Here is an 18,396-nt window from a genome sequence, read left to right as displayed (position 1 = left end):
TCTCCAATTTGTCTTGGGAGCATGTTGAGCTATATTGTATCCTTAAGCCAGTTATGCTTTTTAATTTGTTTAGATGTCTTATTTTTTTGTCCAATTTCATCTACAAAAAAATATAGTTTCTCTGCATTGCCTTTTTCTCCCCAAATCGAAAGCCTGTATTTTTCCCTCCCACCATAAGTAAATATTGGGCTTTTCAAATTCAGTTAACTCCCTTTTGTACCAGTTCTTCAAGCTGCTTCTCTTATTCCCTCATAGCTAGCCAAAAAGAGAACAAAACTTGCAGAAAGGTGATTCTGGCTACAGGGAGCAAAGAGTCCATATTAAATAGTGGGAATGGGCTGTGCAGCCTGGAGTATGGGAGGGCATCAGGCAGTAGGGGAATCCAAAAGTTTTCCTTGAATTTCTGGGCATGGATTTGTCCCTAGTTTAAGAGCACAAGTACCATTAAGGAGGGGAAAAAAAGGCATTGCGTGGCAGACACAGGAAAAAGAGAACATTATTTGGGGAACTTAGTTATGCAAAGTTCCATCGTGCAGCAAGTCCCACCACTTGTCTGGCTCTGGCACCTAAACCAGCCAGCCCCTGCCTTTCTTTCCATTAGCAAACCCACCGGGACTGCGTTTGGGAAGCGAGTGACAAGCGTTACCCTGGCTTGCGCTGAGGAGCTGTGCGGGAGCCTTTGCCCAACAGCTGATGGTTTTATTTATAAGCGTGGCGCCATCACTTGTCATTCCCTTTGAAAGCAACGTCAGTGTGATGAGGGAGAATTATGTTTGGGTTGGAAGAGAGGTAAATGTTGGTTTAAAAATAGATCCTCAGCCTAGCTCCTAAAGTGTGTTCAGCAAAGCTGAAGGCATGGAGGTGTGCTGGCTGCTTTCTGTTCTCCCAACCTCAGCAGCATCTGCTGCTGGCCTGTTCAGTGCTGCTGTTCACCGTGTCCCTTGTAGCCTGGAGGCAGAATGTCACTGAACATAATCTATAGCGTTAATCGATAACATTTTTTATTGGTTCTTGCAGTAAATCAATAACATTTCTAATTGGATCTTGCAATAAAGCTGGGGTTTAGTCAATGGGGGGCTAAATTTGAGTGCTGGGATCTAAGCGCTGAGTCGTAGCGTGCGCTTGGAGAAGCTGCTTTGGTCCTCCGTGCCTCCGTTTCCACAGTGGTAGCTGGAAATTGATGAGGGCTGCTGCTTTGCACAATGCACTGGGAGGTTTTCAGTTCCAAAAGCTGAGCCTGTTACTAATATTTTCCGTCTGAGGGGCAGCCTGGAGCAAGCACTCCGAATTTTAGCTGCCCAGATCTCGTGATAGAAAAGCTGTTGTTCTGATAAATGAACTAATTAACAATGAAGCATCACATCTGGTAGAAAAATCTCTGCTGGAGTTTCTAGGGAGATTTCTGTAAACAAATAAAATCCTTTCCAAAACAGTGTTTTGATCAGCAGTTGTTTCCAAACAATGGAACTTATATCTGGGTCTCAAATCTGAAATCTCCAGCTGAGATCTGGTCTGCCTGGAATCCAGGACATGGGGACTGGCTGTGGGTTTAACTATTGAATGGAGGTGACAGATACTTTTTTTAAAAAAGCAGATCTTCTTGTTGCACTGTTCACGTTGTCTGTGACGAGTGTTCTGGGTGACGAGCAGAGTCTGGCTGTACATCGTGGTACCTCTGAACCTGCCAGCCCTACAGACATCTCCCCTGTCAGCCATCTCACAGCTGGCACCGTGGCAAAGTTCGTGTTTCTCTCAGCCTGTCCCTATTTCCCAGGGCAAGCTGTATGGGGTTGCTTTGGAGGAGAGCCTTTCTGTGGGAAAAGATCATGCTAGGACGCTTGGCGTCCATTTATGCCGATACATTTCAGCCGAGGGGCTGACTTGTGAGCAGCTCTTAAATTTTATTTAGTCTTGGTTTAATCAAGATGACCTCCAAACCCGGGGCTGCAGCTCTGGGATGTGGGGGTGAAAAGCTGGGCTGTGTTTGGTAGCGCTGGGTGAGCAACTGGCAATGAAAAAATGTGCTTTTTCTAAACAAAAATGGGACCACTCTGTATTTTCTGTAAAATTAAGGCTTTTAAAGAGTCTCAAAGTGGTGGCTGATGCTAGGACTTAGGGCAAGGCTGTCTGGTTGTTGCAGAGCCCCCAGCAGCTGGTGCTGTATCACCCACTGTTTATTTCGCTGGCACTGACAAACCCATTGCTCAAACTTGTGACATTTCAATACTTGGGGTGACTCAATATGAGCAGGGAGTGTTGTTAACTTCTTTCTGGTGCCCGAGGTCTTCGAGTGACAATTATTCAAGGCAGAGCCCAGAGCTGGTTTGTCTGCTTGGGGTCTGCAATTCGTTCCTACAAGTGCTGCTCTCCTCTTCCACCATAAATCCCATCCGAGGCACCCCAGGAAAGCTTGTGCTTGGGCTTTAGGTAATGGCAGACCATGGAGACCGAAGGAGGAGGCTGCTTTGTATTACCCAGGATTAGGTCCAATCTGAGCATCCATCCTAATGTGAGCAGGATTAAAAAAAAACCTGCAACTGGAAATGTTGGTGACATATTTGTCCTTTCCTATTTAGATACATAAATATAAATAAGACCACGGGTCAGTACATACATATACGTCTCTCTAAGTATCATCCCTTGTTGTCTGATCCAAGCTCCAAACCTCCAGATGAGGGTCTTGCGTGTTCTCCACTATGCTAAGACGTGGCTCAGGATCTTACCAGCTCCGAGAAGTGTTCCTGAAGCTAAATAAGAGTCCCAGTCCACCAGTGGCATAGCACTTTGCAGCGCTGCCAGGTGTTTTTCAGCTGATTCGCATGGGTGGACAGGGAGCAAAGCAGCTTGATTGCTGTAGGCGAGGAGTTAAGGTACCTGTGCTGCCTGTCCAGGTGTGAAACTGTTGTGCACTTAATTGCTTGCTTTGCTCACAGCGATATTTGGTTTCTCAGCTTTGTAAGAAATATAATTTATGGGAACTTTATACTCCTGGCAAGCAACCAAGCAATTAATTCAGGCTGCATCTTTCAGTTGCGTTTTGCTGTGCTACGTGGCTGTGAAATCCAGAGGATGATGAAGAAATGGATAAAATTGTGGATCCATGATTACATAGTGGATTCTTGTAAATAAAATGAACAGCAGCTTGGGTTGTAGTTTGATTGATAATGAGTAAAATACGAAGGGAAAGGCTGGAAACCTACCAGAGATCATTGGAGAAATGAACTGGATGGGCAAAACTGAGCTCCAGGTTTTATGGTATGGCTCAGGCAGGGTTGTGAAGCCTTTTGTTAGCAGCAAGCACATCTCCAGGTCCTTACAAGTGTGCTGTGAATTCATGGCTTAGGATGGTGATGGACTCCAGGGCTTGGGGCAGCATGCTGCAGGGTGTCTGCTGGGACAGAGGGCAGAAAGAGCCAGCATGAGTTTCAATCCATGGTTCCCAAAAAGTTGAAGCTCAATAAATAAATGGTGTAAGTGTGCTTTAATTCTCCAGTTTGTAGTTCACACCTGCTTTGTACTGCTGGTAGCGGTCTGCAAATAAAAAAAAGTGGAAAGAGGGTTGCTACTTCCCTTGGAACATCAAAACAAGACAACGAACTGCAAGGCCACATACCCACGCCATCTGCAGCAAGGAACAGGCAGGAGCTAAGTTTCTGTGCCGGCTGTTCATAATTGTAATAATTGTAATAAACAGGTCCAAGGCACGTTTCAGCATGACTGTCATGCACGGGAAGCTAGAAATGTCCTGGTCCTATACAGCCAGTTCCTTAAGGCTGTTAGACATGTCATTTGCACAGATTTCAGTGGGAATGAGGTATTTGCTCATGATGAGGACCCAAGTGCTATTCCTCCCCCCTACTCTGCGCTTTGCATGTGGGGAGATGGCAGACTTGTGAGGTACCCCTGCCACCAAGCTGCGTTTTGCTGCAATTCCCCTTTTCCTGCAATACCTGGTAATGTAACTTATGATTCCAGGGGTAACTTTACAAAAAATTAAAATTTTTAAAAAATATATATATATGGTGGAAGCTAACAGGTGTCACTGCAGTGAAGTCAGACATTTCCTCTGGCCCAGAGCTGGCCTCTGTCCCAGCTGTTTCCTCCTGCACGAGACAGATCCAGGGTGGGAGGCTGCTGTCACAGCAAGCTGCCTTTCCTTTACATCTTCTTCACAGCTCTGCAGATGGATCAATGGACTGCTTTCAACTCTCAGCTTTCCTTTTAGACCAGTGGGGAAATGATCTGTCGTTCTCAAAGAAAAGTAGGGAGGTGACACAAGGGATCCTCTTGGATTAGGGCCACAGATCAGTCGTGGCAGGAGTGAGGGGTAGTTGCAGGAAGGATTTGGTAGGTTTTAAGGACTGTGACTTTCAAAGACTGGTGAGTTGGGGCCATGCTAAAGGTCTGCAGGACACAACCATGACTTTTTGCTCAAGATGGTCCACCTGGCTATGGGGCTGACACGAGCCATCAGCTTTATGAGGTGAATTTCCAATCCCAATTCCTTCCCTCCATCCTATTCCAAGGTACAGCCACCCTGACAAAAGCAACAAAGAAACAACTTGCACAGAAGTAAATAAAGAAATAAATAAAGGAATAAAGAAACCTTTATTAAAGACTGTGACCCCTGCTCGGGGTGGCACTGCTGGGGCAAGGCTCAGAGCAGAAGGCCCCAGAGGTCTCTGCCAGCCTCGGCCACCCTGAGAATACTTTGACTTGCATAAGGTGGTCTAGCAAGAAAGGCAGAAATCTCAGCTCCTGCTTTCTGTTACAGGTGGAAATTCAGACGTTCCCCAAGAAATTCTTACAAGTGACCTGAATTTTACTTAGACTTAGCATTTTCAAGCTTTGTAAAAAAGTTTTAAGAGGCTCTCTCAGACCAAAACTTGCTGAGCGAGAAGGAGCAGCAAAACGGGGACTTTATTTTCCCACTAATCTCTTTTTTTGCAGCCACTGGTGAGCAAAAAAGCAGCTTTTCTCAGCTCTTAGCTCTTTTTTTTGCTGTCAGACATTTCTGTTGGGAGAGAGTTGTTTTTTTTTTTTCCTTATTCTTATTGTGACTTGGGATTGTGCACACCAGAAAGCAACTGACTCTGCATAATAAATTGGAGGTGACCTGAAAAAAAAAAAAAAAGCTGGAGTTTCTTGGGTGTTCAAAAAACATATGCTCCAAAAACTGTTTGTCTGTACGTTGATGGTTATTTCAATTTGCCAAGGAACTACATGTACGCTTCTGCTTTTTCAAAAGTACATTGTGTGTGTTGTTGACAGGAGGCACTGCCAAATATCATTGTCCAACAGGGAGAGATCTTCTCCTTCTCCTCTCCCCTGTTCCCACTGTACTCCTCTCCCTCTACATCTCATTCTCTTCCTCTCACATCCTATCTCCACGTCTCCCTCTTTTTTCTCCTCCTCTCCACTCCCCCTCTGGCCAGAAAACCTTCCCATCACAATTTTGCACTGAGGTCTGCTATAATTTGCATTAAATTCTTAATTAATATAAAATTCTTAGTTAATATAGTTGTGCTTAACTAATTTAAATACAAAATTGTTTTGAGTCATGATGTGAAGCAACCAACATTACCAAGAAAGCCAAGGAGCTGAAGTTGTTATTTTGGCTCAGAGAGTTTAATATGAAATGCAAATACAGATAGCCTCTTTCCCCTGGATTTTGTGCCTCTGGTTGTAGCATTCTGGTTCGGGAATGTCTATTAATATTAAATAATACACTTGGGTAACTTTCGTAGGTGGAAGCAAGTACAGATTTCAAAGGACTCCAAAGGAGGCCCTTCATAAAGGAAAGAAATAATTACACATTGTTTTTTTATTTTGTTATGTTTTTACCTTATTTGCCTCCAAGAAGCTTTAAATAGGCTTTCTTTGTTTGTCCACACTGGAGCAATATAACCAGGGAATTTGGCAGGATCCCAGATCCTGGCAGCAACTGCCAATAAAAGCTTGCTGAGCAAGTACAAAAAATAAAATCACACAGTATCATTTTTAACTTTGATTAAGTTGTGCTAAATTGCTCCAAGGGAGGTAATGGCAAGCTCCAAGGGGTTAGGACCAGCATGGGATGTGAAGGATGTTTATCTTGCAAGTGTTTGCTTTGTGCTGTATGTGTAGTTCCCACTGCTGGGGAAACACTTTGTGAAAAGTCCACTATTGAAAGTTTGGGGAATAAACACTGCAACAACAGGAACAAACAAAAAACTTTTGTACATGCATAACAAGCCACTATCAAATAATAAAGTTGATTATGCCTTAAAATGCTCTTTGCCATCCAGTGATGGGGCTGCCTCAGATTTGCCAGCAAGTGGCTGAGTGATGCCAGGGACTGTAGTCCTCAGCCTGATGCACTGTGGCTGATGTGCCACCATCTCGAGGAATGAGCGGGCACGGGGCATGGTTGAGTGGTCATACACTTGTGTTAGGATAACCACAATAATGCTACTGCCCATCCGTGGTGTGATGCTATATAGGGCAGGAAGCTGGGGAAATTGGCTCTTGTTATTCTGGCCCTGTGTGCTGTGAAACATGGTTTGGGAATGCTCCTGGAGTGGGCTTGGCTGAGAAGGGATCCAGCTGAGGAATGGGAGCCACCATCACCCCCTTAGGTGGCTTTTTGGGGGTGCTTGAGGACCAGAGGCTGAGACAGAGGATATTTGTGTCTCACGTTTGGCATGGCAGTTAACATAACTCCGTGGTCATGAAACCAACAGATGGGGCCCATTCATGGGGATACCCACCATCCTGAGGCCTGGGAGCTTCACGTTTCAGCCTTCAGATGCTTCACATTTACATTTTCTTTAGGGCACGATGTCTTCCCTCAGTTCTCGGGATGCCAGGGGTTTCAGAGCTCCAGGGTCAGCCTGTTCCTGCTCTATGCCTACCCCCAGGTTCCCCCTGCACAGCACTGGGACCATGGTTGAGGATCACCTCTCCCTGGTGTTATCCTTCTCCTGGGGCAAAACCACTTTATGTGTGGGGAAGACGACTGGAGGAAAACCTCCTCTAATCTCACCTAATTCCACCCAGCCTGGAGAGCTGCTCTACACCTGCCATTGCAACAGAGAGCCCCAACACCTCCATCAATAAAACTGCTTTTTTCTTGCCTAGCTTCTGGCAAGAAAAGGCTATTTGGGAACACAAAGTAGCTCTCTTCCTCCCTGAGCTGTTATCCAGAACTTAGGTACTCATTATTTATTTATTTATTTATTCTTTTCTACATCACTGCCTTGTGATAAATGATCCTCCAGCGCATCTCACTGTCCTGACTCCCAACTTCCCTTCACTTGAAGCCATGCACTTGTTCAGCTCAGTGGCTGCAGAAAGCATCCACTCCCTGGACATTTCTGCTGGCCTTGCTGTTTGGAGCTTTAGCTCTGCTGCCCTCAGTAATTCCTCCTGAAAATCTTGGGTCCCACAAAGAGTTCTCTGTCGAGCCAGGAAGTGTTTGTGCTTCACGGTCTGTGTGCAGATGCCAAAGTTCTCAGCTGTGGAGCAGAATTCTCTACTCTGTCCTCCATTCCTTGGTTTCAAGTAAAAAAGGAAAAAAAAAAAAACAATCCCCAAACAATAGTATTTCTCCACGTTCTTCTGGTTGCTGGAATCCCAGTACTCATCAAATGACTCCTCAGCCTTCACATTGCTTTTTGGGGTAGCCATGCCCCACTCGATTCATCTGCTTTTCTTCACAGCAAGAGAGTACAATCAGTTGTGTCTGCATTTCCTCCACTTTATCCCATTATCAGCACCATTATAAACTCTGTGCTTGCTCCCACATTGGTCTGAAGGTGTTTTTTTTTTCCCCTGGAAATCCACCACTGTCAGGAGTCCTGGCACCGGTTTGCTTGGTTTCCACATGGTTTGCCTGCTAACACAGCTCCAGAGTGGCTCTGGCCCAGCCTCTGTCAGCACGTTTCACAGATCACATGCTGATGTAACTCTTGTTTTTTACACTGGAGATTTTTATTTATTTATTTATTTTAACCCAAAGAAAGAGTAAAAACTGTGGTAAGGACAAGGATTACAGCTGGGGTTATGTTTTGCCTTTCTGCACGTGTACCAGGCCCAGCAGCACTACTCCAAGTGGGCCTGCAGATCAGGGCTTGCACTGGGCCCTTCTCCAGGGGTAGTGAACATTTTGATGACAGAAAGGGAGCGATTTGGTCCCCAGATGTGAACATCTTGTGCTGGTGAGACACTCTGTGGTGCCAGTGACATCCTGAGCAACCTGCTCTGGCCTGGCTTGAGCTGGGGCCCTGGACAGGACATCTCCAGAAGTCCCTTACCACCACAGCCATGCTGTGACCCTGCCTTAAGCAGCTTTTAAGGCCTGTCCCTGGGTGCCCACAGGTTAGGACTGAGCCTTGCTTAAACTTCAGGGATCCAGCTGTGAGGAGATGGGGTCCTTTCTTCCCTATCACTTGCTGGGTTTTGCTCTCAGCCTTCAAATCTGTCGTGTTTATGTGTGGATTTGGTCTCCTTCTCTGCCAGATCAATGGCAGGACTCCTAGTCTGGCAATCCACAGGACCAGACTTTGTTAAAGCATGTGTTTGAGTTATTTATGGCATCTGCTAAGCAGCCAAAAAACATTGGGCCAGACCTTCACATGCTACTGGGATTTCTTTGAAGAGGCAGAGATGTTTCCATTGCTGTAAGCCTATGTTGTGAATACAACTGGCAGGTCTGGACAAGGAGATTCACCAAGTGTCTGGGTACCGAGAGAACAAGAAGGTCCAGCGAGGACAAAGCAGGCAGCATCCAGTGTCCACACGTGGAGTGACAACCACCAGCCAACAGAAGCACAGCCCATGATGCCTCTTGTCTATTGAACCTGGCCAGGTGTCCTGCTTTTAGCTGTGATAGAGTTAATTTTCTTCCTGTGGTGCTGTGTTTTGGATTTTGCATGAGAACAATGCTGATAACACCCTGATGTTTTTGTTGTTGCAGAGCAGTGCTTACACTAAGTCAAGGATTTTTCAGTTTCTCATACTACCCTGCCAGCAAGGAGGCTGGGAGGGGACAGAGTCAGGACAGCTGGCCCAGGCTGGCCCAAGGGATGTTTTGTACTGTATGGCATAATTCTGAACAAAAACACTGGGGAGGGCACTGCTCAGGGCTGGGCTGGGCATTGGTCAGCAAGTGGTGAGCAACTGCATTGTGCATTTCTTGTTTTGTATATTCTGTTATCGTTATTATTATTTTCCATTCCTTTTCTGTTCTATTAAACTGTCTTTATCTCAACCCACAAGTTTTATTTATTTATTTATTTATTTATTTTATTTTTTTTTCTGTTTTCCAGTTCTCTCCCCCATCCCACAGCCGGGGAGTGAGCAAACAGCTGTGTGGTGCTGAGCTGCCTGCTGGGTTAAACCACAACATCAGCAGAGCAGAAGAACCAGAGCTAGTAGCTTATGGCTCAGCAGATTCCCCCCCCCCCCCTTTTTTTTTTTTTTCTTCTGTGCTTGAGCAGCAACTTCTTTTAAACCTTCATCTAGGGCTGAAACTCCATTTTCTGTTCCTCAGGGAATGCCATCATTTCCTCTCATCCTGTATTGCACCGAAACATTGGGGCAGATGAATGTGCCAGCAGCTACCAGGTGTTGGAGCTGCATGGAGCAGTGGTGGGGACTGACCAGTACAGAGGGGCAGCTACCCCATTGTGGGAGGAGGTAGTAATGAATCCTGGCTTGCCTTACAGTGCCAAGGGGATATCCAGGGAATGCACTTCATCCCAAGCACGTGGCATCTTGGTGGATCTTGATCTCTCAGTCCAGGAGTCCCTCAGTGTTGCAGAAAGCCCAAAGAAGCTATAAGAAACAAACAAAAAACCAACATTAATAAACAACAACAACAACAACAACAACAACAATAATAATAATAATAATAATAAATAATGATCAAGATGGTCCCCTCCAATGGACATGGAGAAGTTCCTGTGTATCAGGAGAGAAGGCTGTTTAGGCAAGATAGGGCACAAATGTCTGGCCAGCTTGGTGTCTCTGTGGTCAGTCTAGCTGGAGATCTGCCAGCTGAAGGGTGAAGGAGGCACCTGAGGTGAAAACTTTATCAAGAGATTGTAAATGCAAAATTCAGACATTTGCTCTCATTGATTTTCTTTCTGGAAGCCCACAGGTTTTCTCTGGCTGCTCCAGAACCATTCTGTAGCACATTTCAAAGTAGAAAAAATCATTTCTTAGGGAATAGCCGGTGTTGGGCAGCAAGCCTTTCAACTCTCGACGTGTTTCCAATGACTTTCACATTTTTTCCCTCATATTTCTGTTGGCCTGTGCTATAATTTAGACACTTGCTTCTGTACCTCTTTGGTTAAGGTTTAAACAAAACTAAAATCTCGTGATGCTTTGCTGTGCAGACTTGGGCCTGGCTAAACTTTCTAGGATCTTTAGCTCTATCAACTGTTTCTGTGTGCTGCATAGTAATGTTGGTTAAAAGCTCTTCTTTTGTAGTAAATGACAGCCTGCTGCTTGTATTTATTGTGCTTCTTCTTGCAGACATGCCAGTAGAAGAGAGTTACCAGCACAGGTTTGTGTGGGTGGTATTTTTGTATACTGTCACTAATGCTTTAGGAGAGGAGGGTAGGATGTGTATGCTCAAATAGCATAATTCCTGTGCCCCCTCTTGTGTGTCTCTGGTAAGATGATAACCGTGTGGAAATCTTAAAAGGAAGCCCTGATTTACACCACTATCAGAGATCATAGTCACAGGGGACAGAGATAGAATCATAGACTCACAGAATCATTTAGGTTGGAAAGGACCTCAAAGATCATCAAAGCCAGCTGAAGCCTCAATTACTTTCAGGCTTTATCCAAAGATCATCTAATTGGTAGATCTTGCTGATTTTGAGGACTCTGATGTGAACAGGTCACATTCAAAGCAGGGATTTTAACCTCTTTGCTTCCATGAGTAATAATTTCTCCAAATATACTGTATAAAGGTTCATTTCTGTGTTATCATCATGGAAATTATCAGCATCAATAAGCAAGGAATATGCTATAGTAACATAATCTGAGTACAAAGTGTGGGTTACAAATCTATGTCAGTAATTATCTGTGTGTTCTTTAACTAGTTAATACGATGTGATAGATAAACCAGAGAAAAACAATGCATTTTCTCCGTAATTCCTTATATATAAAAATGATGAGCTGGACATGGGTTCCCCCAAAACTATGAAAAGTTGAAGGTTGTGCAATTTGTCAGTGGAAAGGTCATTTCACTGGCATTAATCCAAATTTGATCTAAAGAGCCAGAATATCCTCAGATACCATCTTTTGTTAGTTTGTCTGTTTTGATTAACATTATAAACAGCATCTAGGCAGGGTTGTGGCTATGAGGAATCCCAAACTTCCAACCCATGAATACCAAATGATGAAAACTGACCTATGGAAAAACTGCCCTTGCATGCACATGCTTCCCATCACTGCAGCCGGGATATAACCATTGTCTGCCATCCATGCTTTGGTCCCCTGCTCGACCTGTCCCCAAAGGGAGTGCTGGACACGCTGGAGAGGGTTTTGCTCCAAGCAGAGACTGTCCATTTATCTAAGTCTATATCTTGGCTCAGGAAAGTTCTGGATGCATTTAAAAACTTCTGTACTCTAAAGAAATAATCAGGTTGGGGTTCATGCTGTGTGTTTTGGGGACCTTTCTGCCCCGCTGTGATGTCTCAATGGTTTTGCTGTTCAGCACAAGCTGGCAGTCTCGCCTGCTCACTCGACTTGTGGGGCACAGAGCCCAGGGGCTGTTTCAAGGTGCACGTGAAAGTAGTGAGTGCTGGAATCAGTGAGTGGCCGTGAACCCAACACAAATCTGCCAGACTGAAAAGCTGGCACGTTCAACCACCTTGCCACCCCTTTTATAACAGTGACTGACAAGGCTTGAAAGGATGTGTACACTGGAGCCAGGTCCCATTAAGTAAATTGAAATTCTCCCCCTCCCTTTCCCCTCAATCTGGCATCCAAACACTTCAGCAGAATAAATATAACAGCTACATAAAATCTACTATTTACTTTTGATCCACTTATTTGCTACTTTACTGCGTGCTTGCCCAGTTACATCACTGGCCACTCGCTCGGGGAGCTCAGCCCGTTCTCTGGTGAGGGCACTTCTGCATCACGAGCACCTCCCGAGCTGCTGGGGCTGAGTGTGGGATGGAGCCTGGCTCCAGCCCTGCCTGTCACTGGGTGAGCTCTTTGAAGCCATGATTAAAGGTAAGGTTTTTCTTCTCGGTATTTGCAGCAGCTGATGCTTTTCTTTGGTGACATGTTAGGAACCAGATGCTTTCAGCCCAATGTTGAAGGGTGGTGAAGCCTGCTGGCCTCCAGCCTCGAGTCAAGTGATTTGTACACGAGTACATCTTTTCACAGCTGTGCAGGTGGCTGCTGGACCTAGGAATCACTGCTAAGCACCCCTCCTGGTGCTAAAAGCCACCGTGGCCTTGCATCCTCACCCAGAACTTGGCACCACCCCTCCTTTGGCACCTCTCTTGGAAAGAGACTGGTTTTTGAAATCCTATGCACCAAGACAGGGTTGACTCCCAAAATCATCTGAAACTTCTTTTCACGTGGTTATTGGAGGAAGTCAGGCTGCTGGGGGGGAATCCAGACCCATCCAGCACTCCTGAGGTCTAGCCTTTCCCTTCTCATGTCCCCATACACCTGCACCAGTGTCACTGAGGATCACTGCTCTAGGGTCCTTGGGGACACTCCAGTCCCACCTGGGTGCTTCCAACCAGCCATGAGGTTTCTACCAGAGAAGCAAGGCCAAACTCTGCCCATACCTGTATATTATAAAACTGAAAGCAAATTTTCCTATCCATGCATATCTAACATATCAGAAAATATTTATTTCCATCCACGGCCATCAGCAGTGCTATAAGCATTTACCCTGCCTCACTACAGGGGAGAAGGCCTGGAGAGCTGTGTCTTGGCTGATTCAAGTGCACAAGCCTGTTCATACCCCTCTGTTGTTATAGCTCCCCCTTAAAGGAGAAGATTAGCACTCCATTTAACAGCTCTTTATATGACAACACACCATAAATTAAGTTCAGTATAGAGGCAAGCATGTGCACCTCCAGGCCTAGTCTCTGAGTCTTCCTATTAGGAGCAGAGCAATATCCCAAATCAAAATGCTGTCCTGTGGCTTTGCCACAGGTAAATCCTCTTCAGGTTTAAGCTGGGACTCCGGAAAGAAGTCCCTGGAGCTTTCTACTCTCTCCTGAACAAAGCCCCAGAAAGAAGTGAGAATAGGCTATAATGAGGAGACTTGCCAAAATGCTTATTTTCCAGGCAGATATTTCAACCTGGATGAAGGTGTGAAGTGACTGGGATGCATACAGGCAGGTGTGAAGAACAGACCACATGTGGATGGGGGAAAGAGGGATTTGGAGCGGTGTTCTGCAGAGATGAGAGGGAGTAACTTTGGATGTTGCTGATGAGACCAGCTCCCGGCCTCAGGGCTGAGACCTCAGGCAGCTAACGGCTGAAGAGGACGTGAGTGGGGTGCTTTTGGGACCTACAGATGATTTAGTGGAAAGAGAGTAGAAAGAGAGGGTACCGTGTGATTAAAACATTTTCCTAAGGGCTATCACTGCTTCTCTGTAATCAGAAATATCTAAAGCTCATGAAACACCAAACCAATGCAAAATCTGAGATTCTGCATGGACTGATGGGACTCGGGTGGTTTGACTGGTCTCCAGCTTGATATGCGCTCACTTTGGAGACTGGTGACCACAACCAACAAAAGGGGAAAAAAGCTGCTGGCAGTGGGACAGACTGACAAGAGAATGGACAAGGAGGGGGGATGCTGCCCATCTTTACACAGCTGCTGTCTTCAACGGTGCAAGACGAGGCTCTGGGCCACGTATAAGAACAGCATGGGTGTGAGAGAATGTTTCAGTTCTTTTACATCTCTATTACAGTGTCCTCTCCAAGCTGCATCCCCTGTGATGGTGTCTGCAGTGGAGCTGGGAAAACAGGAATGGGAAAACTGGCAATCTCCCCTGACTCCTCTGCCTGGGGTGGAGCACACCTTCCACCTGCACCAAAGCCATCAGCAAGAGGAACACATGAGAACAGGAGAGCTTAAGCACTTGGGGCACTCTAATTATATTTTTAAGGCACTTGGTGACCTGGACTCATGTGTTAGCCCAGATGAATCTGGGCTGTGCTCTCCTGTGCATAAGAGACACATCCTGAAGCCCTTTTAGTTTTGGTCAAAGCAAAGATCAAAGAAAGATCTTCCACAAATGGCACACGCTGCATCCAGCTTATCTCCTGAGATGGAGCTACAGGTCCTCAGGTACAGAGAGTGGAAGTCTCACTCTGGTGGTAACAAAGCAGCACACGTATACGTATCCTGATACGTAGCGTTAGCAGTTTCACACACTTCATAGCTCTTTGCTCACTCAGGAATGTGGTCACTGCACACAGGCATTGAAATGCCAGTTATTTAACAGCGCAGTGTTGCTCAGCCAAGGAGAAATGGGAACAGAAGTGTATTTTCTGCCTCTTGTTAAAAGGGCACACTTTTGAATACGGGGCCTTATTCTGACCTCAGTCACTCAGAATGGCTCCACGTTAACAAAGGAGGTAGTGTTGATTATACTGTGATATAGAGATCAGGATCAGTCCTGTTAGTTGTCTTTATATTTTAACCAAAATTTCAAAAGCATTGAAAGGCTGGCTGATCTTTCAAGTAAGAGTTGCACTCATAAAAAAAAAAAAAAAGGAAAAAAATAATAAAAAAGGAAAAAACAAAGGAAAAAAAAAAGTGTTTTAAATTGGGCTGTTGAAGGAATGTGTAAATTTTAGTCCATCCCAGATTCAGCTGCAATTAGCATCACCATTACTATGCTGATTTATTCCTGTATAGTCCCTTGTTACTCGGAGAGACAGAGTGAATGAGATCAAAGATGCGTGGTCCTGGCACTTCAGCATCTCCTGGGAAATCTCTGCTCCCTCCTTCCAGGAGCACTGTTTGGCTTTGCAGTCGTGGCTCCAGGACCTGGTGGTTGCTGCTCCTGGGTACCTGAGACCACGGTGCATACAGCAGCTTTCTCCAAAATGCTCAAAGCATTTCCTCAGCAGTGGCAGACGGTTTCATCCAAACTACCTACTGGGAGCATGGCTGATGGTCCGGGTTGCTTTGTTGTGCCCCTGCATCATGTGGGTGGCCGTGGACAGCTGTGGGATGGCACGTGAACCATGTGTTGGTCTCTTGGTCCCATCTAGGTTACTAATATGGGTGTAACCACAAGGTACAATCTCTGTCCCAGACAATTTCATCTAATGAGCACTGGTGGGGTTTAACTTAGCTGTTGGCAGCACAGCAGATCCTGCTTTCCGAGAGGAAGGAAGAGAAGACAAGGGGGAAATTTATGTGTTCCCCTAGGTTTACTGGTCCATGGCTCCTGTAACAACACAGCAAAACATGGACTTGCTGCAAAAAGAGGCAGGATAGGTTAGTTTAGGACTAATCTGTGTGTGTGTCCAGCTCTTTCTCCTGCCATTCTGTGTACATCATGATGCAGATGTCCCCAGCTGCTGTCCTCAGTGGTGGCATGTAGCACTGGGGCCACGCAGGGTTGTCCTTTTCCATACAAACCCCAGTGCTTTGGCTCGCCCGTTTTTCAGGATCTAATTGTTTCCAGTTCATTCTGGGAAAGACATTGCTCTAACCCATGCTCTCAGCACTGGCTCCTCTAAGCAGCTGAGTGCTGTCTCAAAGGCCAGCCTGGGGAGCTTAAAGTGCTGGGGCATCAGGAAGGGTTTCCCCTGAGACCCAAAAGACAGAGGGAAGCATTTTTTTTTTTCATTTTTTTATTTTATTTTATTTTTTTCTCTCCTCTGTGAGCATGGGGCATGCTCTGCTTGCTAGCATTGTCCCCGAGCTTTATTGTTCAGATTGCTTCCTATTGCAGAGATCGGCAAGAGGCTGTGCCCTGGGTTGCTCCTGCTCTCTTCCAGTGGCATGTTAGAGTGATTTCATATGGTTTTCTTCTATAGGATATAAACTTGCTCCTTAAGTGCCCTTTGGAAGCCCTGCACGGCACCAGCGCTTGTCGTGGTGTAAGGGACTCTTGTTCTGCACTGGATGGATGTTTTTAGGACACTGAACCCCATGACCCTCTTCATTTGCCTTTGGAGAAGTAGCAATGACCCGGCTGTTGGCCAGGAAATCAGAAACAGCATCCACAGTGGTCCTGGCTCTGTCACCAGCCGCTCTTGTCACGTTGCCCAAGCTGCCTCCCCCTTTTCACATGATGAAAGCACCGTACAAGGCTTGTACCCCCGCTGGCTGACCAGCTTCCTCCTCCAGATACATGCAGCACTACCTGGGAACAAGCTACCAGCAGATAACTTGTCTAGCTAGGAACATATCCTTTTTGCCTCTAACACTACTACGCCTACCTTCCCGTTTTTATTACAACACACAAGCTGTATATGGCTGCGTGTTACCTTTTCCAGCCCCAGAGGTGTTCTCTCTGTTATTTTCTCTTTCTACCCGAACACGAGTAAATTATTTGTGACTTTTTTTTTCTTTTTTTTTTTTTTCCTCAACTGCAGATGGAAGGAGGGAGGAAGCAGGCTGCAGATGTGGGAGCAGGCTGTAGATGGTGCTGCTGGCCCAGGAAAGCGGAGCTGGGCTCTATTTGCCGACACTAAAAGCTCCAGTGAAAGCAGCGCCTCTTGAGCAAGTCAGCACGGAGAAAACCAAGGCAGCTCAGAGCTCTCGGAGCACCTCGGCGGGTAAATCCTGAGCTCCGCTGCCAAAAGCTGATGTGTTGAAAAGGGGACGCAGAGAGACAGAGCTGAGGGATCGAGGACCACCGGGGTGTTTGGGGGGACAAAGCGATCTCCTTCGGCTGTCCTCTGCAGACCCAGCCCTGCCCATGGTGGAGCAGGACAGAGCTGCGCCTAGGCCAGGACTTTTTGGGCAAAGGGTAGATGCTCTGGCAAGAGATGTAAGAAGCCACGAGAGATTAGGAATAACTGAACATCAGAGAAATTTCTTCCTAATCCCCAGCCATTGGTTTAAGCCCTGAAGATTTTGATTTCTTCCAAACCTCTTGTTTCTTGTTTGTTTAATGCCGGCTATTATGACCAACTAATCTCGTTAGCCACAAATGCAAGCAATTCTCTTGTGGATTCCTACTAGATTTGTTGGCTAGAGGAAGAAAATCACTGGCAATTGAATTATCATGGCTTAATGAATTACCACTTCTCCGCTGAGCCCTGGCCACTGGCGATTTATGAGCTCTTAGCCCTTTGCAGTTGCACAGTGGAGCTCGGCAGCACATTTAACTGAGATCTAATCTGCTTTTGCAGAGTGGTAGCATCTCCCACAACGCCAGGCACTGTTTCAACACCAGCCAACCTACCAGTGAATGAGCCATGATCTGCTCATACCTGGAGTCACGCTGATGCCTTGCAGCAGTGAGTTTCACAGGTCAATTAGACAGCATTTACCAGCATTAGTGCGCTAACACGTCTGCAGCTGGCCAGGTGCCTCCAGCTTCCCTATAACTTTCTAGCCCAAGCGAGAGAAAACCAAACTGACATGGCAAAGCATTGGACTTGGCTGCTGTGACCTGCCAAAAGGTTTTCTGCCCCTAAATGCTCCCCTAATACACTCTCACCGCTTTCTGTGATGCTTATGGAGCAGCTCTCTGAGCCCATCGTCTGTCCTGTGCCTGTTTCCAGTATTCATGCCACTGCAGCAACTGTTTGGGGTGGTTCAGATTGGACATTTCTGTGTCACATGGCAGGAGGAGCACTAAGTAATGTCGAAACTTTGGGGCTGAGTCCTTATTTAAGGCCTGGCAGGACTCCACAAGTCCTGAATAAACACCTTCATCGGTCCCTTCAAGTAAATCAAGAAAACCAGCCCTCCTTGACTCCGTTTCAGGCTTGCAAAGACTTTTTCTTCTTTGCCTTCCCTCTCTTGGAGGAAGTTTATATCAGAATACTGCTGAAATTCAAGATCCCTCATCTGCCTCACCCCCTAAAACAGAGGCACAAAAGAGGCATTAAAGACACCGAACATGCAAATAATTAAATGTTTTCATATGCAGAAGAACGGTTGCTTTTAGTAACTCATCCTAGAACACGACGGCATTAGAGGTTTTGGAATGAGGGCCTCCCAACAGCATCAATAAAGGGAAAAGGTCCAAAAAGTAAGCTAAACAGTGCTGCCGCCTGAATATAGCCTTTCATTCAGTCGTCCCCACACTGTTTCAGGCTCATTTTAGAGCTTTTTCTTTTTTTTTTTTTTTGATAAATGATGGAATTTGTGTTTTTTGGCTCCCATTCAAGAGTTTATATTTTTGTTCTATAATTTCCTTAAACATTTAATTTCCTACATTAGTTGAC

Source organism: Anas platyrhynchos, chromosome 4 (genome assembly GCF_047663525.1).
Source record: "Anas platyrhynchos isolate ZD024472 breed Pekin duck chromosome 4, IASCAAS_PekinDuck_T2T, whole genome shotgun sequence".
Lineage (NCBI taxonomy): Eukaryota > Metazoa > Chordata > Aves > Anseriformes > Anatidae > Anas > Anas platyrhynchos.
This window is presented reverse-complemented; position numbering follows the sequence as displayed.